This window comes from Gracilinanus agilis, chromosome 4 (assembly GCF_016433145.1).
Source record: "Gracilinanus agilis isolate LMUSP501 chromosome 4, AgileGrace, whole genome shotgun sequence".
NCBI classification, from domain to species: domain Eukaryota; kingdom Metazoa; phylum Chordata; class Mammalia; order Didelphimorphia; family Didelphidae; genus Gracilinanus; species Gracilinanus agilis.
The window spans coordinates 456,529,995-456,551,553 of NC_058133.1; the positions used below are offsets into that span (position 1 = coordinate 456,529,995).

The 21,559-nt window shown below is 35.5% G+C and overlaps 1 protein-coding gene across 1 annotated transcript in view; it reads left to right on the plus strand.

The window, feature by feature from the left end:
• Positions 1-21,559, plus strand: part of NTNG1 (netrin G1) — a 392,606-nt gene that overhangs the window by 205,357 nt on the left and 165,690 nt on the right. The gene's annotated exons all lie outside the window — the stretch shown is intronic.

Genomic DNA, 21,559 nt, shown 5'->3' on the forward strand with positions numbered 1-21,559 from the left:
AGAAAGAAAGAAAGAAAGAAAGAAAGAAAGAAAGAAAGAAAGAAAGAAAGAAAGAAAGAAAGAAAGAAAAGGAAAGATGTAGAGAGGGTAGGCAAAGGAGCAAAAAACAAACTATTGATACCTATTATGGGGAAAGAGAAGATCTCAATTCAAACTCAGAGGACGGTTAAGTAAAAACTTCACAAATACCAAAGAAATACAATAAATGGCCACAAGCTCAAAAAGATCATTTGGAAAACCTTTAAAAAAGACCTTAAAAACCAAATGAGAGAGGCTGAGGTAAAATTAGCCCTTACCCCCACAAAAAAAAAAAAAAAAAAAAAAAAAACCAAGAGCAATGCAAGAAAGTCAAGAAAATTATAAAAGAAAAATCACCCAAATAGAAAAAGAGATCCAGAAACTTATGAAAGAAAATAATATATTAAGAACTCGAACTGGAGAAGGGGAAATTAACAGTTTCCTAAGACAACAAGAAATAATAAAACAAAATCAAAAGAATGAAAAAATATAAGAGAATATGAAACAACTTATCACAAAAACAACTGAACTGAAAAATAGATCAAGGAGAGACAATATAAGAATAGTTGGACTCCCAGAATGTGATGATAAAAAAAATAAGAGTATAGACACGATACTTTAAGAAATCGAGGAAAATTGCCCAAAAGTACTAGAAATAAAGGTTAAAATAGAAATTGAAAGAATCTACAGATCACCACCTCAGAGAGACCCAAAGATGAAAATGCAAAGGAATAGTATTTCTATGTTCTATAGCCCTTAAGTTAAGGAGGAAATACTAAAAGAAAAAAAAGCAATTTAAATGCTGTGGAGCTACAGTTGTGATAACAGGATAATAGGAGATAAGGGAAAGCCTGGGAGATCCCTTTGGGGATTGAGGGAATAAGAGGAGGATGGGAGGATTTAAAGGAATGGGGGAGGGGGGTCAAAGATGATAAGAAAAGGTAGGGATAACTCCGAGAGTACTTATCAAGAGGTAGGGGATTAAGGTGAGGAGATAAGGGAATCAAGAAGTAAGAAGCCATAGTTGGGGGATAAGGAAGGGATTTTGGAAAGGGTGGACAGAATAAGAATTAAAAGGGAAGGGGAAATGGAAAGGTGGACCAATTTTGAACCTGGAGGATAAGAAGAGAGGTTAAGGGAGGATTCTGAGGATTTGGGGAATGAGGTGGGAATGGGAAAGGTTTTGGTCAAAGGAAATGGACATCTGAGGAGGGATACAGCAGAAAGAAAGCAAGAGGGGGATAAACAGTGAAGAGGAATGGAGTAGATGGAAATGCAAAACTAAAAAATGAAAAATGAAAAACTCTTACATAGAGGATAAATGGGACAAATTTACACATGAAAAAAAAATGGGAAGCAGAAAGAATAAAAAAACAGAACTCAACCGTGTTGTTTACAAGGAAGAAAAATGAGAGACACACAAAGAAGGAAGGTCAGGAGTTGGCATAGAATATACTATGCTTCAACTGATCCAGAGAAAGCAGGGGTAGCAGTCATGATCTAAGGGGTTATGGATAATGAAGCATTGTCAATATTGGACTTGTATGTACCAAGTGTTATAGCAACCAGATTTTTATAGGAAAAACTAAATGAGATACAGATGGAAATAGATCAGAAAATAATAGCTGTGGTCTTTAATTTTCCTCTCTCGAAGCTAAATAAATCTAACTAAAATAATAAAAAATAAGAAAGACAATAAAGAGATGAATAGAACCGTAGACAAGTTAAATAGGAGAAATATCTGCAAAATCCACTCATACCTGTATGAAGTTAGTAGTAGATCTAAACCTGAGCACACATATTCCAAACATAGTTTCTAGTGGTTTAGAGAGCATAAATATTCTGCAAAAGTCTTACTTCAAAACCCCTCATACTATGGAGATAATTCTGCATCCCTGAGGGGTTGTGGCAGTGGAACAAAAGTTCTCCTGGGTATGACAAAGCTAGAAAGACTTGTTTTGGAAAGAGTATGGTCCTAGCAATAGTTTATTTATGCTTCCCAAGGACTAATTTAGAAAAATATGGTCCTGGTAATATATGCTAACAGAACCAGGTGTGTCATAGTGAATAAATTAAATGTTGATAGGAACATGGAGAAACTGGCCTATTATTACATTATTAAACCAGTTGTTAATTTTTTTTTTTTAGAAAACAAGATGAAAGAATACATTAAGAGCTATAAAACTATTCATACTCATTGACCTAGAGATCTTGCTACTAAGGTTAGACCCTAAAGGTATTATCAAGAGGATAAAAAGCTGTATATGTATGAGAATATTTGTGGAAGCTTTGTTTGCTAAAACAAAATAATTGGAGATAACACAAATGCAATGAATGAAAGAAATGACTAAATAGATTGTGATATTTAAGTGTAGTGGATTGTATCATGTCATTAAAAATGACAAGTATTGGAACTATAAAGAAAATAAGGGAAATATATGAAGAGATAGAAAGAAGAGTGAATAAAAATAATACATACCATGTTTAAATTTAAAAATAACAGCCACAAAATCAAGAGAAAAAAGTATCCAAGTAAAACAAATCCAAAAGGAACTCAGAAGCAGAAGATGTCTATATTAGCATACACATATAATTTATATATTTTAAACAAATTGTAAGCAATGTGGAGTTTGTGGTTTTGTACATAATTTTTTCATGCATATGTTTAATTTTTTTGCTGGTAGTGGTGTTACTAAGCATAAAATAATAATAAAAAGAAAGAATTCTGACCTATTTAGGAGAGCTGCATGACTCTAGGTTTCTTCATACATCAGGACAGATTATATGGAAATAAAATACTTTTTGGTAAAGGTTCTATCCAGATTGAGACAATAAAATTTCCATAGTAGAGGCAGTTTTCTTCAAAGCATCTTATACCAAGGCATCCTACTTATGCGTGTATTGTGAGCACTCCCCTCTCTTTAATTTTTATTATTGACACATTGTTCTTGTATGTTCACAGTTCAAAACCAGGCCTTCCATATTTATTAGTTATGTGATCTTGGACAACACATGTGTTTAAAAAGAATCAGATAAGATAATGTGTGTAAAGTATTTTGCAAACTTTAAATTGCTATATAAAGATTAGCTGTTATTATTATTCAGCCAACTCATAATGGTATGATTCACATCTGAACCTTATTCCTCAAGGAGTGATCTGCACAGGCCTGAGTACAATGGGACTGCCAAATGCCAACTCCAAGATATTTTTCTTTTTAAATATAGGCCAAGATGAACTTTTTTTGACTCCTATATGTTATTGCTAAACACCAACATTTAAAGAGTGCTTTAGGGTTTGCAAAGTAATTTACAAATATTTCATTTTATCCTCATATAACAGCCCTGGGACATAGTTGTTATTATTATCTCCATTATGCAGATAAGGAAACTGAGGCAAGCAGAGGTTAAGTGACTTGCCTCTGGTCACAGGGTCAATAATTATATGAGCCTGGATTTAAACTCAGGTCTTCCTGATTCAAGGCTCATTGCTCTATCCACTGTGACCCTTCAGTCCCCTATAATACATATCTCTTCTAGCCAGACTTTGGTCTAGTGACACTTCCTCTGATATATGTGTGAAGTTTTGTTTTTAAACTAATGTAGGCAGTTTTATTTTTATTCTTGTTTCATCTTATTATATTTGGCCCAATGATCTAATCTCCCCAAATATTGCATCATTCACTGTTTATCCCTCCTAGCTAAATGTCATCTGCAAATTTAATTAGCATGTCCGGTTTACCTTTATGCAAGTGGTAAGCCAAAAATGTTAAGTCACCAGCCAAGCACAGAGCCCTCTGGCATTCCAGTACAGACATCCTTCCATGTTGTTATCAAACTGTTAATAACTACTTTTGGGATTTTCAGCCATTCAACCCATTCTGGATCCACCACTGTGCAATAATTTAGCCAAGTGCTCCAAATTGTCTAAAAACATAGCATCAAAGACTTTATCAAAGGCTTTAGGAGGATTTGCATCAACTATGTTCATTAGTATTTCCCCAGTCTGCTAATTATTTAACATATAACAAAAATGTTGTATAGACTATAATAATATAATATAAAATGACAATTAATAACCTTGCTAAAAAATAAAGAAACTTCATCTGGCCTGTTATGTTTTTGATGGAGTCCGTTGGACTCATTGGGATCTTGGCTTCCTCTCCTATATCTTACCTATCTTTAAAGTGAAACTCATTATCTCACTGGAATCTTCTTTATTTGTTGAAAATCAGAACTACATTTATTATTATCTAGATCTCCAGCACTTTTCTCTCTGATCTTTCAGAGTCACAGTTCAATAATCAAATCTATCATTTAACAAACACATATTAAAGCATCTGCAATGTGCCAAGCATTGTGCCAGGTGCTATAGATACCAAGAAATTTCCCTTGCTCTCAAAGAGCTTTTAGGTAGACCATATGTATGTGTGAAATTGATACAAAATCAATACAAAGGAATAGGGATAGACTAGGGCACTCGCTGCGGGACAGTTACTAATGTTTTGTATAGAAAATTTTGCCTCAGTTGGATCTTGAAGGAAACTAGGGAAGAAATAAGGAGTTAAGAAGTAAATTAGCTCCAAATTTTGGGAACAGCGAATGCTAAGATGCAGACACAGGAAATACAGTTCTGTTTAATAAGAAACATAAGAGGGACAGCTTGACTGGGCTTTGGGATAAATGAAGAGGAGTCAATATATGAAATAATGGGTACAGGGCACATCATAAATAGTTTTAAGTGCTAAACAAAGGACTTTGTACATATTTAATATTTAAGCACACATATATATGTGAAGGAATTCTCTCACTCTCATTTTTTAAATAAATGCTTGTAACTCTGGGCCAGACCCTTTTTATTTCTAACAAATAAACACACACACATATTTGTATATCCGTATCTATATATTTAAACCCTTACCATCTGTCTTAGAATCTATACTGTGCATTGGTCCCAAGGCAGAAGGTTGGTAAAGCCCAGGTAATGGGGGTTAAGTGACTAGCCCAGGGTCACACAGCTAGGACATGTCTGAGGATATATTTGAACCTGGGACCTCTCATGTCTAGTTCTCACTTACAATCCACTGAACCACCTGGCTGCCCTCAGGATTTTATATTTGATTGAAGAGGTAATCAAGAAAACTATGCTTTTGAAGTGAGGCATTACTTGGTCAAACCTGCATTTTTTAGATAATTTTCCTTTGCATGGTTTATGGTGGGAAAGACTTTGGGCAGGGAGACCAATAAAGAGGCTATTGAATTAGTGCAGCCTAGAGGTGATTGGAGCCTGGACTAGAAAGGGTTGGATGCAAGAGATGTGGATTTGAATAAGATTTGAAGCTGACAGGATGTGCCATGATGCATGAAAATGAAGCTGTCAAGGACATTAAGGTTGGCTCACCCTTGATGTACCCTGGCCTAACAGTTAATGAGAAGAGTATATTTAAAAGTTATTCTTCCTTTAGCATGCAGAATCCAGTAGGCATTTAAAAATATAATAGAAAACAATTCTTTATTCATAAGTTTTAGGGCATTATAGAACACCAGCCCTACACACACATATATACCAGCATGACAGTTCTAGGTTCTATTTGTATAACTTTGGCTTTTTTAATGCCCACAAAACATTTGTATTTAACCCTTTTCTTACTCACGGATAAAAATGTTTCCTTCCTTCTCAAATTCTCTTTGAGCACCTCATCTGTTTGTCTTTGTCTCCATGACTTGGTACTTTGTATCATACCTCATAGTATACATAGTATATGCCTCCAAATAGAATACAAGTTCTTTGACTATGCCATTTTTGTCCATCTTTCCCCAGTGCCTAATATAATTGAATTGAATATTGGTGGGGAAAGGGGGTTATTAGTGATGTGTGAACCTGTAATTGATGAGTTGTTTTTAGTTTAAGTTTCAAAATAAAGTTGCTGCTGGTAGAAAGGATGCCAAGTAAATAGATAAAAAATGTTTTGAATTCATTTTAATTTTTATTTTTAGGGAAAGTAATATAATCATCCTTGAAAGTCATCATATGCCATTGCTCAAGTATGTTCAGCTGCTTACCACTGACAGCTTTCAGGGACTGAAAATTGTACTGTGGGAGGCTATATTCAGCCCTGGACCCAAACCAAACAAACAGAACTAGACTGAAGGATGAGTAAGATTCTTCGAGTTTGAGTAAAAGAAGGTTGTTGTCTGATGGGGGTAGCCGCTAGCTGTAGAAGGACATGGTCACCATCACTCTAACCAGTTCTGTTGGAGACCATCTGTTGCCTGCGACTCACCAGCTCTACTCCCCACCTCACTGCAGGATCCCCTTCCCCCAGACATCTGTTCTCAGGAAGACCTCTGTCTCCAAAGTATAATCAATTTGCACTACCCATCCAACAACTCCCAGGAGTCCTTAATCTCCCCCCCCCCACCCCCCAATCTCTCACTGCTTTTAACTCTCCACTCATGCCACTCTCTTTCCACTCTAAACTCTTATACCCAAGAAAATTACAAAATGACCAGGAAAGAGAAGCTTAGCATCAAGCTTACTGCCTTGTACAGAATAGGAATAAGATGTCAATTAATATTTGTGGATCAGATTGTAAACCTTAATACACTATTAAAAAATGGTGGAGCAGGGTAGGTGGCTCAATGGATTGGAAAGGAGGTCTAGAGATGGGAGGTCCTGGGTTCAAATCTGACCTCAGACACATACTAACTATAAGACCCTGGGCATGTCACTTAATCTCCATTGCCTAGTCCTTGCCACTTTTCTGCCTTGGAACCAATGCAGTATTTATTCTAAGACAGAAGATAATAGCTTATTTTTTATGGGAATTAGTAGTAACAATATTAATAATGCATTTCTAACTGAATTGGAATTGGATTTCTTGATTATCCTATCCCCATTGGCTTTGCATCTCTGAGTCCTCCTATCTTGATAACCAAAAGAGAATGGGCAGGAATTTGAAGGGAGGCAAGTTAATACTAAATAATCTCAGCTTATCAAAGGCATCAAAGTCAGGAAACAGCACTCCTGCCCATTTAGCTAAAGTCTCATATTGATCTTATGAAACCACTTCTGCAAAGCATAAGAAATAAGGCATTAAATAATTAAACTATTTAAAAGTCTTGCCATATAATTTTTTAAAATGATATAAGTTAAATGAAAAGTTTTGTATAGTAGATTGCACCCTGGCATAAGGGTAAAGAGACTTAAGACTCTTGAAATTTCACCTTGCTTTGTGACCTTGAAGAATTCATTTACTTCAGTTTCCTTATTGGTAAATGGTAAATTGGGAAAATGGTATTGAACTGGAAGATCTCAGAATCAGCAATGACTAAATCTCTAAACTGCTGCATATCTGTTTACAAATATCATTAATGTGCTCTTACAACCAACATATCTAATGTGATTTTAGGCTGTTTTCAGAGAGGAATAGTGTCTAGGATTAAGACAATGTTAGTCCTATCCCTCTCCATTTGTTCAAGATCAAACTAGTCTGTTTGGAATGTCATAGTTCAGGAAAGACTATATTAGAGACTGGGAAGAATCCAAAGGAGAGCAACTGTGATGCTGATGGGTATTGAAATCATAGCCTGGGAGAAGCTCTTGAAGGGACTAAGAGATTAACCAGGAAGAGAGAAGATATAGGGAATTCATGCTAATAAATTCCAAGCAGTTGATGGGCTGTCATATAGGAGGGGGATTAGTGGAGGCAGCTAGGTGACTCAGTGGATTGAGAGCAAAGTCTAGAGACAGGAGATTTTGGGTTCAAATTTGACCCCAGACACTTCCTAGCTTAAGGCAAGTCATTTAAACCCTCATTGCCTTGCCCTTACCTCTTTTTTGCCTTGGAACCAGTTTACAGTATAGATTCCAAGATGGAAGGTAAGGATTTAAAAACAAAAAAGAAGGGGGATTAGATTTGTTCTTCATAGACATAGAAGGTAGAAGTTGTAGAGTGGCAGGTTTTGGATCAATGTAAGCAAAAAATAATGGGAAGAGCTTCCTCAGGGGGAAACAGATGACCCTTCATTTGAGGTTTCACCCAGAGGCAAGAGATCTATTTCTTGAGTATGACATAAAGGTGATTTTTGTTATGTCCTGGTTGTACTACATATATTTTGCAGTTCCTTTTGATGCTGAGATTCCAAGTTGTTCTGAATCATTTAGTAGTTTTGTAAATTATAGACACATAGTTTCATCACCTGGACTATTGCAATAGCCTCCTTGTTGATCTCCCTGACCCAAGTCTCTCCCTTATTCCAATTCACTCTCCATTCAGTATCCTAAAATGGAGGTCTGATCCCCTTTCCTCCTTACTCAATAAACTCCATTGCCTTCTTTTAACTTCTAGAGTAGAGTTTCTTAAGATAACTATCCTTAAACTTGTAAATACTTTGATAACTCTATCTCAATACAATTAATTTCTATAGCAATTTTATGTATTTTTATTTTTTGTATTTAAAATAGTATTCTGAGAAGGGTTCTGTCTTCAGATTGCCAAGGATTCCATGATACCCACAAAAAAGGGCTGCTCCTCATGAGTGATTATAAACTCTTGTGCTTGACATTTAAAGATCTCTAGTAGCCTATACTTTATTCCTCATAATACTCTTTATTATCCAACCATTTGTTCTGCTTACTATTCTTCATAAATAATGTTCCATTTCCTGTTACTGTGCTTTGGCCTTCTTCTATCTTATCTCTCTTTATCTCTTCATCCTCGAATCCCCGGTTTCATTTGAGACTTAGCTCAAGGGCTACCTGCTATTGGAATTCCATCCTATGTCCTAGTTGCTAGAGCTGTTCTTCTCAGGATTACCTTATTTTAGCTTGCTATGCCATTTTTACCTATTTTTGTTAATATTGTCATCTTCATTAGACTACAAGTTTCTTGAGAACAAGAAAGATTTTGCCTTTGTTTTTCAGTTCCTAGCTCATCATAGGCCCTCAATAAAGGTTTGTTAACTGACTGATTCATTGATTAAATTTGGCCATTAGATGTTGTCTGAAAAACGCGCGTTATTTAAAAACAAACAAACAAATTGATATTTGGATTTGTTTTGGATTTCACATTAATGAATCTGGTTCCAAGTTTTGTCACATTTGGTGTTCCCGAATATATGATTTAAAAGGAAACAAAAAAATATTTCACATTTCAGCTTTCCTGATCATCCTATCAGTGTCGTTTTTTGAAGTTTTGTTTAATATTGTTCAAGTTTCAGTAACTATGTAAATTTTATGTTTGAAAATTTCCCTGTTTTATAGAACTGCACCCTTTAAGTCAGTTTAATATACGCAGAGTATATAGAATATTAGATATGTAGTCACACAGACCTGAGTTTGAATTCTGACTCAGATTCTGGGCAAGAATTTGTTTCTCTTAGTCTCAATTTCTACATATTCAAAATGTGGCAGGGACTTTTTGCATATCTTTATATCTCCAGCATGTATAGCATAATACATGGCACATAATTAGTGCATAATAGATGCATATTTATTTGACTTGAGTTTAAAAAGTTGTCGAATTTCAAATAACGTAACATATGTACAGCTCTTCCTAAACCTGAAAACACAAGGTAAATAAATGTCAGTTATTATCACGAACCAATAGAATCTAAACCAACCCTCCTTGGGGCATTTGAACTTTAATTATGCTTTCTTAATCTGATCAAAGATAACTTAGCTATCAATATTTCAATTTCGTTTTCCTTTGTTTCCAAGCATGATTTTGCCAACTCCTAATGATAATGTTTTCCTTCATCTTGTAGGCTTCTATTCTTTGTCCTGGGACTCTGTGTCTGCAGCAAAGCAGAAAAGAGTCATGACAATGAGCACAATGCAATTTTACCCTTTAATATCTCATATTAGATTCCAGGTGCTATTTGAAATAATCCAATATTTAAAATTCAATATCTGGTGACTCTCCACTTCTGGATCCACTCTGGCAGACCTATATAATCTATCTAGTATATTTCCACATGTTATGTTCCTGAGTCATGAGAAACATCCCAAAGTATTTCAAATCAAACTCAGACTTTGAGTTCACAATAGCTACTAATATGATTAGTAAGTGGTAAAGGAAGGGGTAAGATGGCCTGTAGTCAGTTGCAAAAGTAGTTATGCAGCCAGGAAAATGAAAGAATCAAAGAATCTTTAAAATTAGATGAGTGTCCTCAGAAACCATTTAGTCTAACCTGTACCTGAACTAGAATCTTCTTTACAACGAACCCACCACGTGATCATCCTGTTGTTGCTTGTAGACCTCCAATGAGGATTGTTCCCCTAATTTCTAAAGTAGGCACTAACATTTTTTGATACACTTAGCTCTTAGGAGGGTCTTTCCTCTATCAGGTCAAAATCCTGATTTTGATAGAGATTTCCTCTGTCAGGTCAAAATCTTAAAATTCCACCCATTGCTCCTACTTCTGACTGGAATCACAAACAGAAGAAGTTTCATATTTGTTCCACTTGAGAGCTCTTCAAATACTTGAAATCAGCCATGATGTATCCTCCCAAATCTCCCCTGCTAGGCTAAACATCACTAGTTCTTTCAATAAATCCTCATATGGCATGTCTTCAAGAAATCGTAACTATCCTGAGCCAGTCATCTGATGCCTTCCAGCTTCAGCAGTGCCTTTCTTAATAATTTTAAGAAACCATGCCAGTTATATTATCTGGAACTAGAAAAAAAAAAACAAGAATATTCATTTGGAAGAACAAAATGCCATGAATTTCAGAAGTAATCAGAAAAAATTTGAATAAAGAAATGATCAGACTTCAATAAATAAGAGTCTATATGTACTAATTTTAAAAAGAGAAGAGTAGGTAATCAGAATAGACTGGATTAATAGGAAACAAAAACAGAATCCTAGAGTTTAAAGGAACAAGTACATAAGTTATTGGTGAAAGAACTTCTTTTTTGACAAAAGCTGATGGGAATATTATATAGCAATTCGGCAAATTAGATTTAGACTGTTATTTTACACAATTTCCCATACAAATTTCAAAATGGATAGGCATGCAGAATATAAAACTTTTTTTTTGACTCAAGATTAAATTTTTTACCTCAGATATAGATAGAAGAGGTCAGAAAAGTCAAAGCAGACAATTTTGACTGCATAAAATTAAAAAATTTTATAGGAATAAAATCAAACTAGATATAAGAAAGATTATACAATAGAAACATATGTGATTCAAATATCATAGATAAAAGTCTGATATCCAAGATTTGTATGACATTGGCAAAAATATAGAACATTGAGACATTTTTTAATAGATAAATAAATGGTCAAATATTAGATATATGAATAGTTTCAAAAGAAGAGCAGCAAATTATAAATAACTATAAAGTACTATAAAATACATATAAAATATTAAAAACATAAAACTATAAAATACATCACTAATAGTAAGAAAAATGCTAGTGAACATAATTGAGTTTTTACCTCAAGTAATGCAAATTGACAAAGATGGTAAAAATAATGAATTAATTTTAGACAGGATATGGAAAGATAGACATCAATTTTTGTGTCTCCTTAAATTGATATAATCATTCTGTGTACCATATTGGAATTCTGAAAGAGAAGTAAACTCAGCTGCCTCTACCCTGTGACCTAATGATTTGACCACAAATCTTTGGAAGTTGGAGATAGAAACAAAAGTCTAGTAAATGCTAACATTTTCATATTAGTAGTATCAGGCAGAATAAGGCCTCAAATAATCTCTTATTGACTGACATGGTTTATTTTATAAAGGTTCTATTGACTACTTTAGTGAGCTAACTATTGAACTAGTGTAGAGAAAGATAAAAAAGATGTTCATTATTGGCTGTAGCCTAAAGATGATGTGTATGTTAATTAAGAAGCAAAATACTATCAAAACGTAATAGGTTGATAGAATCCTTATTGGTTACAGAATTGACAAGGAAACAAACAAAAGAATTCTGATTTTGAATTTTTCCCAATTCATGCAATTATGACTCAAGGATGTTTTAGAGAAACAACCTAAAAACACAAACCCTTGGAGACGGAGTGGGAAGAGGGTAAGGAGAACATGAGTTGTCTTCCATAACTCGAAAGGCTCTCATGTGGAAAAGGGATAAGTTATTCTGCTTGATTCCAGAGGTCAGATCTAAGATCATGGGTAGAAATTCCCAAGAGGTCAATTTAGACTTAATTCGAGAAAAAAAAAAACTTAATGATTGGAACAATCCAGAAATGGAATGAACTTGATGGTTTACTTGTCCTGGAGATCTTCAAGGTAAGGTTGAATGGCTAATTGTCTATTCTAAGGTCCCTTCCAACTTTGACATTCTGTTATTTCAGAAGATAAACTAGAAAGTAGTTCTAGTAAGAAAGCAGAAGGGAATGATAGTTGCTTTAATTGAGAATTGCTCCCATGAGTAACTCAAGAAAAATGATAAATTTCCTAGGCTGAATCTCAGCACTTTGTTCCAAAGAAGACTTGAAGTTTTGAGGCAAACCGCTCCAGTATCTTTGCCAAGAAAATCCCACATAGGGTCACAAAGAGTCAGACCCAAATAAGATGCTAGAATAACAATAGAAAAATTTAATATAATGCAATATGCTACTTTTATTTCACCTCTTTTTCTGAGCAGCAGGATGGCACTGGAAGTTAGTACACATTTTCAGTTGTGGTAATTTCTGAACATATTTCTTGGTCACCACTTTTTGTCACAAGAAATCTGAGGGGTTGTCTAAGACCAGGATAGCCTCAGTAGAACTCTTATTTCTGATGTGTACTGTCTCTGTGATCTGACTGAGTATACTCTCTTGGTTCTAAAGTTTCCTTGTCTTTAAAATATGAAAGCTGGACAAGAAGACTTCTGATAATCTAAAACTAAACAAATAACTATCATACCTCTCAATCACATCACTCAATAAGACTCCAAGTTGAAGAATAACTTTAAACCTTGGTGAGAAAAAAAAATTCCCCACCTGTAGCCTATTACAATGAAATCATGGGTCCTGACCCTTTTCCCCATAACAGGAAAGATTATGGAACAAAATCATATGCTAAACTTTAACAATTTTTATCCCATAAAGCTGTTATATGGACTAATATCATTAAACCTAACTTTGACTTGTATGACCTTTGCCTTTGATTAAAACAATCTTTTTTCACCATTGACCTGGAATAAGAACAATTTGGGTTAAGTAAGCAGAGCATGCTGGGTTGGAGAAAGCCATTTCAGCTCTGGGGGTTTCAAATGAGTACTACTAGGAAGGAAAAACAAAGATACTTAAAGATAGATGCCTCAATGAGAAAGAAGATTGAAGAAATGATTGGGGAGGGGACTTTCAAATGGAAGGAATTGTCAGAACTTAATTCTCTCTGAAAATATACATTTTAGAAAGTTCTATTCTTGTATGTCATGTTTAAGTGAATGCTCATGTCAGCAAAGCACATTTTTAGTCTCCAAAGTTTTTCGAAGCTTTCAGAAACTGTCCCCTGGATTTGTCTGGATTTATAGGCTGATGGAAAATGAAAGATTTCCTATTGAGGTGAATTTGGATCAGGACATTCAGGATTTGAAAAGATCACTTATCCCTCATGATACTTGAGAAGATAAGGAACAGCCATCCTCCATAGTGATGTTAGTCCCTTTACTTTATTTTAATTACTCTTCCTTAAGACCATCCTCCAAAGTGATTTCAGTTCCTTTATTTTATTTAAATTACTCTCCCTTAAAGAGCTTGTCTCCACTTCAGTTATGGGCTACTACGGCTAAGTGTCTTGGGTCTTCTTGGCTTTATACTGTTTTCAAAATATAATACTTTGCTTACCATATTTCCCTGATGATTGTTAAGGGGGGATGTTTTTAAAGCAATCATCCCCCTCTGTTTGTTACCTTAGAACAAACTTTATCTCAGAGCTTTACTTCAAGCTTGTTGATTTAGTTAATATTTAATCCTCATGTAGGTTGTGCCCACTAATGACAGCTCTGCAATTTCTGTGGCTTGTGGCTTGAAATTTTATTTTATTCCTTTTAAGCATCTTGGCCTTCTTGACCCCCGTAGCCTTTATGGGTTTGAAAATCCTAACCATAATCCTCTGTAGGGATTTACCTAGGGGTCTATTATGGCCTGTAATCTGTGATACAGCTTCCAATATTCACGTTGGGGAAAGGTTAAGCCCGCCTGTCTTTGTTCCTGAGTAAAAAAAGTCCACAAAGTGTAAGTGTGGACAGGGAGCAGATTGAAACAAGCACTAACTTCAATCAAGTCCTAAGCCTTTGTATATGCCGGAAAAGAACCTCTGGGGTGGGGAGCTAGGGGGAAGGGAGGAAGGATAGCCGTTTCCAGCCCAAAAAAACCCCCCAAAACAAAAAGCAATATTTTTCTTTTTAACTCTTGTGATGTAAAAACAAAATTTTCTTTCCACTTTACTGCATGCAATACAATTCGTAGAATTACAGAATTTGGCATTGTCAGTTGGAAATTACCTTAGAAGCCATTCTTTCTGGGTAATATATGGTAAAAATTCCTACTCTAACATACTGCCAAGTGGTACAGAATTCATTCAATTCAATTCAAATTTCAACTCACTTCCATGGACTACGCATTAGCCATGGCCATACTGTGGTCTACACAATAGGGCAGAGAGTAGAGAAACAAAAATGAAAAATAAAAATGGTCTATGCTTTTAGGTAACTTAGGGGGCAGTGAGAGGGTGCAATGAACAGAATAATAGACTTGGATACAGGAAGTTCTGAGTTCAAATCCTGAAGAATAAACATACTATGTGGGTTCCTCCAGCAAAGTCATTAAATCTCTTTAAGCCTCAGTTTCCTTATTTGAGAATAGCACCTGGCTTATAAGGTTATTGTCAGGATTAAATAAGATAACAAAGACAAAGCACTTTGTAAACCTTGAAGGCATCATCTCATCCCTAGCCAGTATTGAGTAAAGTATATTGCATGGCTGGTGGGATGGGATGGAGGTTAGAAGGGAAAAAAGAATATCATGTTCACAGATAAATAGAAAATTATGCTAAGTGAATTTTTTAAAAATATATATTAGTGGGGAGAAAGAAACACTGTTAGTTAGAAGAGTCAGGAAATACCTTGTGGAAGAAGTGAGCCTTTCCTTGAGTCTTGAAGGAATCTAGATAATGGAAGAAGCAAAACTGAAAAAAGGAGAGCATTCCAGACATGGGAGGAAGGGAAGGCACCTACTACATACCAAAACACATGTGCTAAGCATGTTATAAATAAATATTAGAGCCTTGATCCTCACAACATTTCTGTGAAGTAGGTGTCATTATTGTCCTCATTGTGTGGTCGAGGAAACTGAGGCATACAGAGGTTAAACAACTTTCCCAGGGATATATTGAGGCTGGATATGAATGTATAACTCTGTATAACTTATAATTCCTTATATTAAAGCAGAGCAGGAGAAACAAGTAGGCTAACATGACTGGAGTACAAAAATAGAAAAGAGGAATACCTGGAAATAAGAATAGAAGGCTAGGTAGGTTATTCTTTTTCTAGAAACTATTCAGGAAGTTACTGTCCTTTTCCCTCTCTCCACATCTTAGCATGAATCTCCTCCTTCAAGCCTCCCACCAACCTCCCTTCTCAACTGATAATAAATAAATAAATGGTAGTGAGACCTGAGCCTGACCTAAAATATTAGCACACTAGTTCTTAGGATTAAGATCCCAGAGGGTCAGGAAGGATACTCAGAAAACTCCTCAGAAAACAGAACAAAGTGGTGCCAAAAGATGCATTTCTCATGCTTCTGATAACACAAAACAGGATTGCCTCTAGGGAAGTCTTCTCTTTGGTGGGGGGAAATGAGCAGGAAGAGAGGAGGAAGATGCCACATCAGCAACACTGATCAGTCCATCACCAGCTCCAATGGCGTAATCCTATCCCTTCTTCGCTTCTTGATAGCATGGAAAGGGTAGGAATGCTTGGCACACATCCGGAAGGTTATTATCGTCATTGATTAGAATAGATTAGAGGGACAAAAAATAGTTATTGCCTTTTTTACTTCTTTTCTAGCTCTTAGCAGCAAAGTCTCTTTGTTGTTCTGTTTAAGGCTAAGTGAGGAAAGTTGAGGAGCGACTGTCCTCAAAATCTTCCTCCACTCACCTTGTCTGTGGTTGTCTTTTTTATTCCCATATTGCCACATGGGATTTATTTCACAATCAAACAAGCTTAGACCAGCCAGGTGTAAATGGGTGAGAGGCTGTCCCCTCCTCTCAGTTTTTCATAATCACTTGCAAGCTTGTGTGTGGTTGACACCCATGTTTCTCAAAACCACTTGTAAGCACATGCCTCTCTGATGTGGAGCTCCTTTAATTGTGGAGTGAATGTTCTGAGAGAATTCACCTAGGTGCCAGCTGCCATTCTAGCTTCTTTGGCTTCCAAATGGTAAAACTTGGAAAAACCAAGAATGTTCCAACTAGAATTTGCAATTAAATAATTAAATTCAATATAGTTGATAAAAGGGTGTGAGAGAGGGAGAGAGAGAGAGAGAGAGAGAGAGAGAGAGAGAGAGAGAGAGAGAGAATGAATGAATGAAATAGATATAAATACAGAAAGAAAAGAAAGACAAAAAGAGAGTGGGAGAAACTACAGCAGGAATTTGAGGTGGAAAGAGATCATTTTGCTGAAGTGCTGTCTATGAGAAAACTCACCTTCTGTAAATAAGTACTTTTCCAGCATGCCCTAAATTTCATTTCTCACCCTAACTTCCCCAAGTACATTTAGGCAGTCACAACATTCCACACTGGCTACAATGTGCTAATTAATAGCTAGCTTCGAATGTCCCAGAAGTAAAGCCATACATTCTCCTAAGTAAAAAGCAACCTCACAAATCTTCCTTTTTTTCTAATTGTCATAAAAAATATTTAGAAGCAGGGTCTGTTGAATTATTTAGAAATCTCTTAATGGTGTAAATATTGTTAGTGCTGCAATAAATATTTTCAGCTTGGTCTGGAGATGATCAGCTGAGGATCTGTTGCTTGTAGGACTTAAATTAAGATCTATTTAAGGCTGCCTGCTGGCCACAAAATAATTACTTAGACTTGCTAATGCCTGAGTCTATTAGACTTAACTATGAAGAGAGTTTTTGTTTTTGTTTTAAGTTGAGAAACTGGATTTTTCTTAAATAAATTCCATTATTGTTGATATTGAAGAGGATTGGGTTAGAGTTAAAAAAGTTGAAAACTTTAATCAATCTAATTCTTTAAAAAAGACTGCAACTCCTTTCTTATTGATAAATCTTGGTGACTATATCAGAATAGATCATCGTCACATTTACACAGAATATTTATTTCAACATATTTTCTTACTGCCTTTCACTATAGAGAATGCCAAAGTTTATTCCTTCTCTTGGGACATGCCCATATTTTTGACATTTTTTTTTCTTCTTCTCAAAAACAGAAGTGCATTTTAAGATAGCACATATTACACTTCTGGAGTTCCTTTTTTAAAGGATGATAGTAAAATAGATTTTTCCCTTTTCCCCTTAGCGAATTTCCTTTGAATTGCTGTATCTCAGTAGGTTATTGTAATGGTCATTAATCATTAATCTACTAAAAGAGCATTGAACACTATTAAATGAAGAATTCTTCTAGAATTTTTTTTCTCAGTATATTTATAACCATTTGAAGAAGTCTTCATTTGATATGATCAGCTTACAGGGCAAAATTTCAGTAGTGCAAGCTACCAAAATTCTTACCAAAGTAAGTTGGAGTAAAGAATGGATACCATTTTCATTTATTTACTGGTTCAATGATTCATGGAATTTTTCGTTGTTTCTCCTTCTTTTCCTGGGCATAAGACAATATAAACTAATTCCATTCTTTCATTGTTCTTTCTTCTATTGAGGATGTTGATAATAGGAGATCAAGAGGATGCATGGTAGAGTGAATAGGGTGATGGGTTTGGAGCTAGAGGAACTAGGTGACCTTGGGTAAGTCACTTAATTTCTCTTTTGGGAAAATGAAGGAATTGGAAGAGATAATTTCTAAGCATTCTTCTAGCTCTCAATGTTTTATACTGTGATTCTTCTTCTACCACTGCAAACACTTATCTTGAGCTAGCTGTACCTCCACATTTTCTCTGAAAAGATGTTTACTTTATAAAAAGCTGGAAGAAACATACTTATTATTCCTTTGTCTAAACCCTAGACAAAAGCAGACATTCTGCAAGGAACATTAGCATTCAAGTTAAAATGCAAAATAAAAAGGGGAACATTAATGACTAGGATAGTTTCTATGTCCCAAGGAAAAATAAGAATATACTTACCACCATTAATCACAGTGCCCCCAGTGTTGTGCTTTAGGATTCATTTGTTCAAGGATGTTTACATTTGACTCTGGAGCCAGATTTTTGTGATCTAAAAAATCTTAGTATCTCCATTTTGAAGTTCTGTGATTTTGCAGTCTTCTATACAAAACCTTTTGTTTTCTACTAAGGAACTTGCTAAGCAATATTCCCATATCTTATACTTAGAGTTTTGGGTGTCCCAAACCAAACTTTATTCACTTGTTGCTGCCTATTCTGACAGCCCCAAAAGTTTTCTTGCTGCCATTAGAAGGAAAGACCAATGGATAGACACAGACATTAACCTTCCTAGACAAAGAGGATTCTGGGAATTCTCTACTTATACCAGATTCTAAGCTAGAAATTAAAAAAAAAACACTTTTGCATTCATGAAACACCTTTTGTCAAAGATTTACTGACTTACACGAAGTAAGCACCGAAAAACAATTGCTGAGTTGTTGGGTTTTATAAGTCATGGAGCAGTTCCAGAACTCATAACCTAGATGAAAAAATTTTATTTAACAATAATAATAGCAATGACAACCATATATCACATAAACATATACTTCACTAAAACCTAGGAATTATTACTTTTAATGTGTATTTTAAAGTTAAATAGGAACTAACCTATTATTAATTACTCCTTTAAAGAATCATAGTAGTATAAAGTACTTTCTCTGGAGTCAGAGGTCCTAGGTTCAAACCCTTTATCTTATCTCTGTGACTTTGTCTAAGAACATAATTTCTATGGTCTTCAGTTTCCTCATCTGCAAAATAAAGGCAGTAGACTCAATGGCCTCTAATGTCCCTTCCAACTCCAGTTCCTATGAATTCAGTGGCTCCTCCTTTGTCTACCTCCATGGGTCCAAAATGCAATCTACTCTACATCTGATCCATATTTTGTGTCTCTGTTTAAGAGGAATGAAAAAAATCATCCTTCAACGTCACTTAATATAAATGTCTGAGATATCACCTAGTATATCAAGTAACTTTGATATCCCTGACCTCCAGATGAAGATGCTTTTGTCAGAAGGAAGATTAGAGGATGTGAGAGAATGTCTGTGCAGATGGTTATGTGTTGACAGATTTGGAAGTGACCATATTTTTCTAGTAAATTTCAAGTGAAGGTGTGATCTGTGTGAATCTGACCTCTTCTTATAAAGTACTAATTTGCATAAATTTAGAATTATAAATCCTAATAGATTCAGCAATATTTATAGTTTTCCAGAAAAAGTCTCCACGGATTTGCACAATCTTATGTTTAGCTTGTTAGTTGCACTTAAAGAAATCTAAATAATAATAAAATAGGTGATTTATTTCTCCTGGAATGGAATAGTATCCCTTCTCTTTGTTTTATTTTGAAGAATGTTCCTATAAGTAATAATAAAGAAAGGAGAAATTGGAATACCAAACTGAAATTTGAGATAGCAGAACTGAATCATTCCTCTCACCACCAATTGCTTAAATGTATTCATTCTTAACACTGATATTTCCCCCACTAAAAAAAAATGTCTCTCTCTTAATTCTGTTCCACATCAGTAATATTGGACTGCCTTAGACATGTTGCCAGCTTTAGCATTTAGATGTATTTATCTAAGGAGGTTGGGGAAGTTGCCACCAGGGAGGCCAGAGAAAAGGCTTTCAATGTTCTTTCTTTGCACAGGGGCTAAGCCTGTGACTAAATGCCAATGACTAAAGTGTAAATTAATTATTGGAACCCCAACTCATCACCCTACCATGATGATGGAAATGCTTCCATCCCTGTAATGGAAAAGAAATACAATTGTAATTCTAAAAGAAAGAGAAAAGAACAATAACACAGGGTGTGTTTTCCTTCCAATCCATATTTATGATTAATTAGCAGAGCATCAGGGAGGGATGGGACAATAGATACATCAAGAGGTACTAAGAGGTATTAGCTTTCTTCCCTTCATACCATTTGTTTCCTTTAAAGAAAAATCCACCATCACCAAACAAAACAAAACTGGGAACCACTAAGTTTGCTGGCTATTAATCTACTCATGAAAACAAAGATCAGCCATTTGGTGCAGCTTAAAATGCTTAATAACTTTTTAGGGTGTACCAACCAGATATGACATACCTCCTTTTGGTCAATCCAAGATTAAGTAGCTTTTTGTAAGAAGGGAGTATACAAGTGAATATAATCAATAGGTCAAGAATGTAAATTAATTTACTTTCACCTTGCCATGGAGGACAAGTAAGCAGCTGGACATGATTCTCTTCATTGGTAATATTTTCCTCTCAGATAATAATGCTGATCTTTAGCCTATCTCAGCAGCCTTCTAGAATGATGCAATCTGGTGAATGGAAAGAATTTTTGTTTTGCATTCAGAGGCCCTACCTGGGTGATGAACCCAAGCCCTCTTTAGAGTTTCATTTACACATCTATGGAATAAAAGATTCCTGAGGTCTCTGAACTAGTGATGCCATGATGGAAAACCCAAGCATGTAAAGTCATTTCTAATATACTTTGAAGCAGATACCTTGATCCAACCCCAGAGTTTATAATGGACCCCATTCCCAGAGATTTAGTGGTGAACAAAGTAAATGTTTACAAAAAGGCCATAACTTCCATAAAAATGGAAGCTCATTAAGGATGATGTTTTGAAACAAAGGGGTGACAAACATGAGAACAGCATTAGAAATCTTGCCTTATAAGTAGCACACAGGTATTTTGTAGATTACTAATTCTAATTAATTAATTCTAAAATATTTGCCTCAAAGTGACTCCCTTCTCTCTCTCTCTCCTTCTCTCTCTCTCTCCTTCTCTCTCTCTCTCTCTCTTTCTCTCTCTCTCTCTCCTTCTCTCTCTCTTTTTCTCTCCTTCTCTCTCTCTCCTCTCTCTCTCCTTATCTCTCTCTCTCTCCTTATCTTTCTCTGTCTTTCTCTCTCTCTCCCTCCTCTCTTTCTCTCTCCCTCCCTCTCTCTCTGTGTCTCTCTCCTCCCTCCCTCTCTCCCACTCTCTCCCTCTCTCTCCCTTCCATTCCTCTCCCTCCCACTCTGTCTCTCCCTCTGTCTCTCTGTCTCTGTCTCTCTCTGTCTCTCCTTCTTCTCTGTATACACACACACACACACACACACACACACACACACACACAAACACTTCCCTCTAATCTTAAATGAATTGCGCTCTTGAAGAATTTACTTGAGGCAGAAAGAAATGTTCCTTGCTTTGTGGTAGTATCTTTCTAAAAGGAATCAGAGCTATCCAACCATTAGACAGT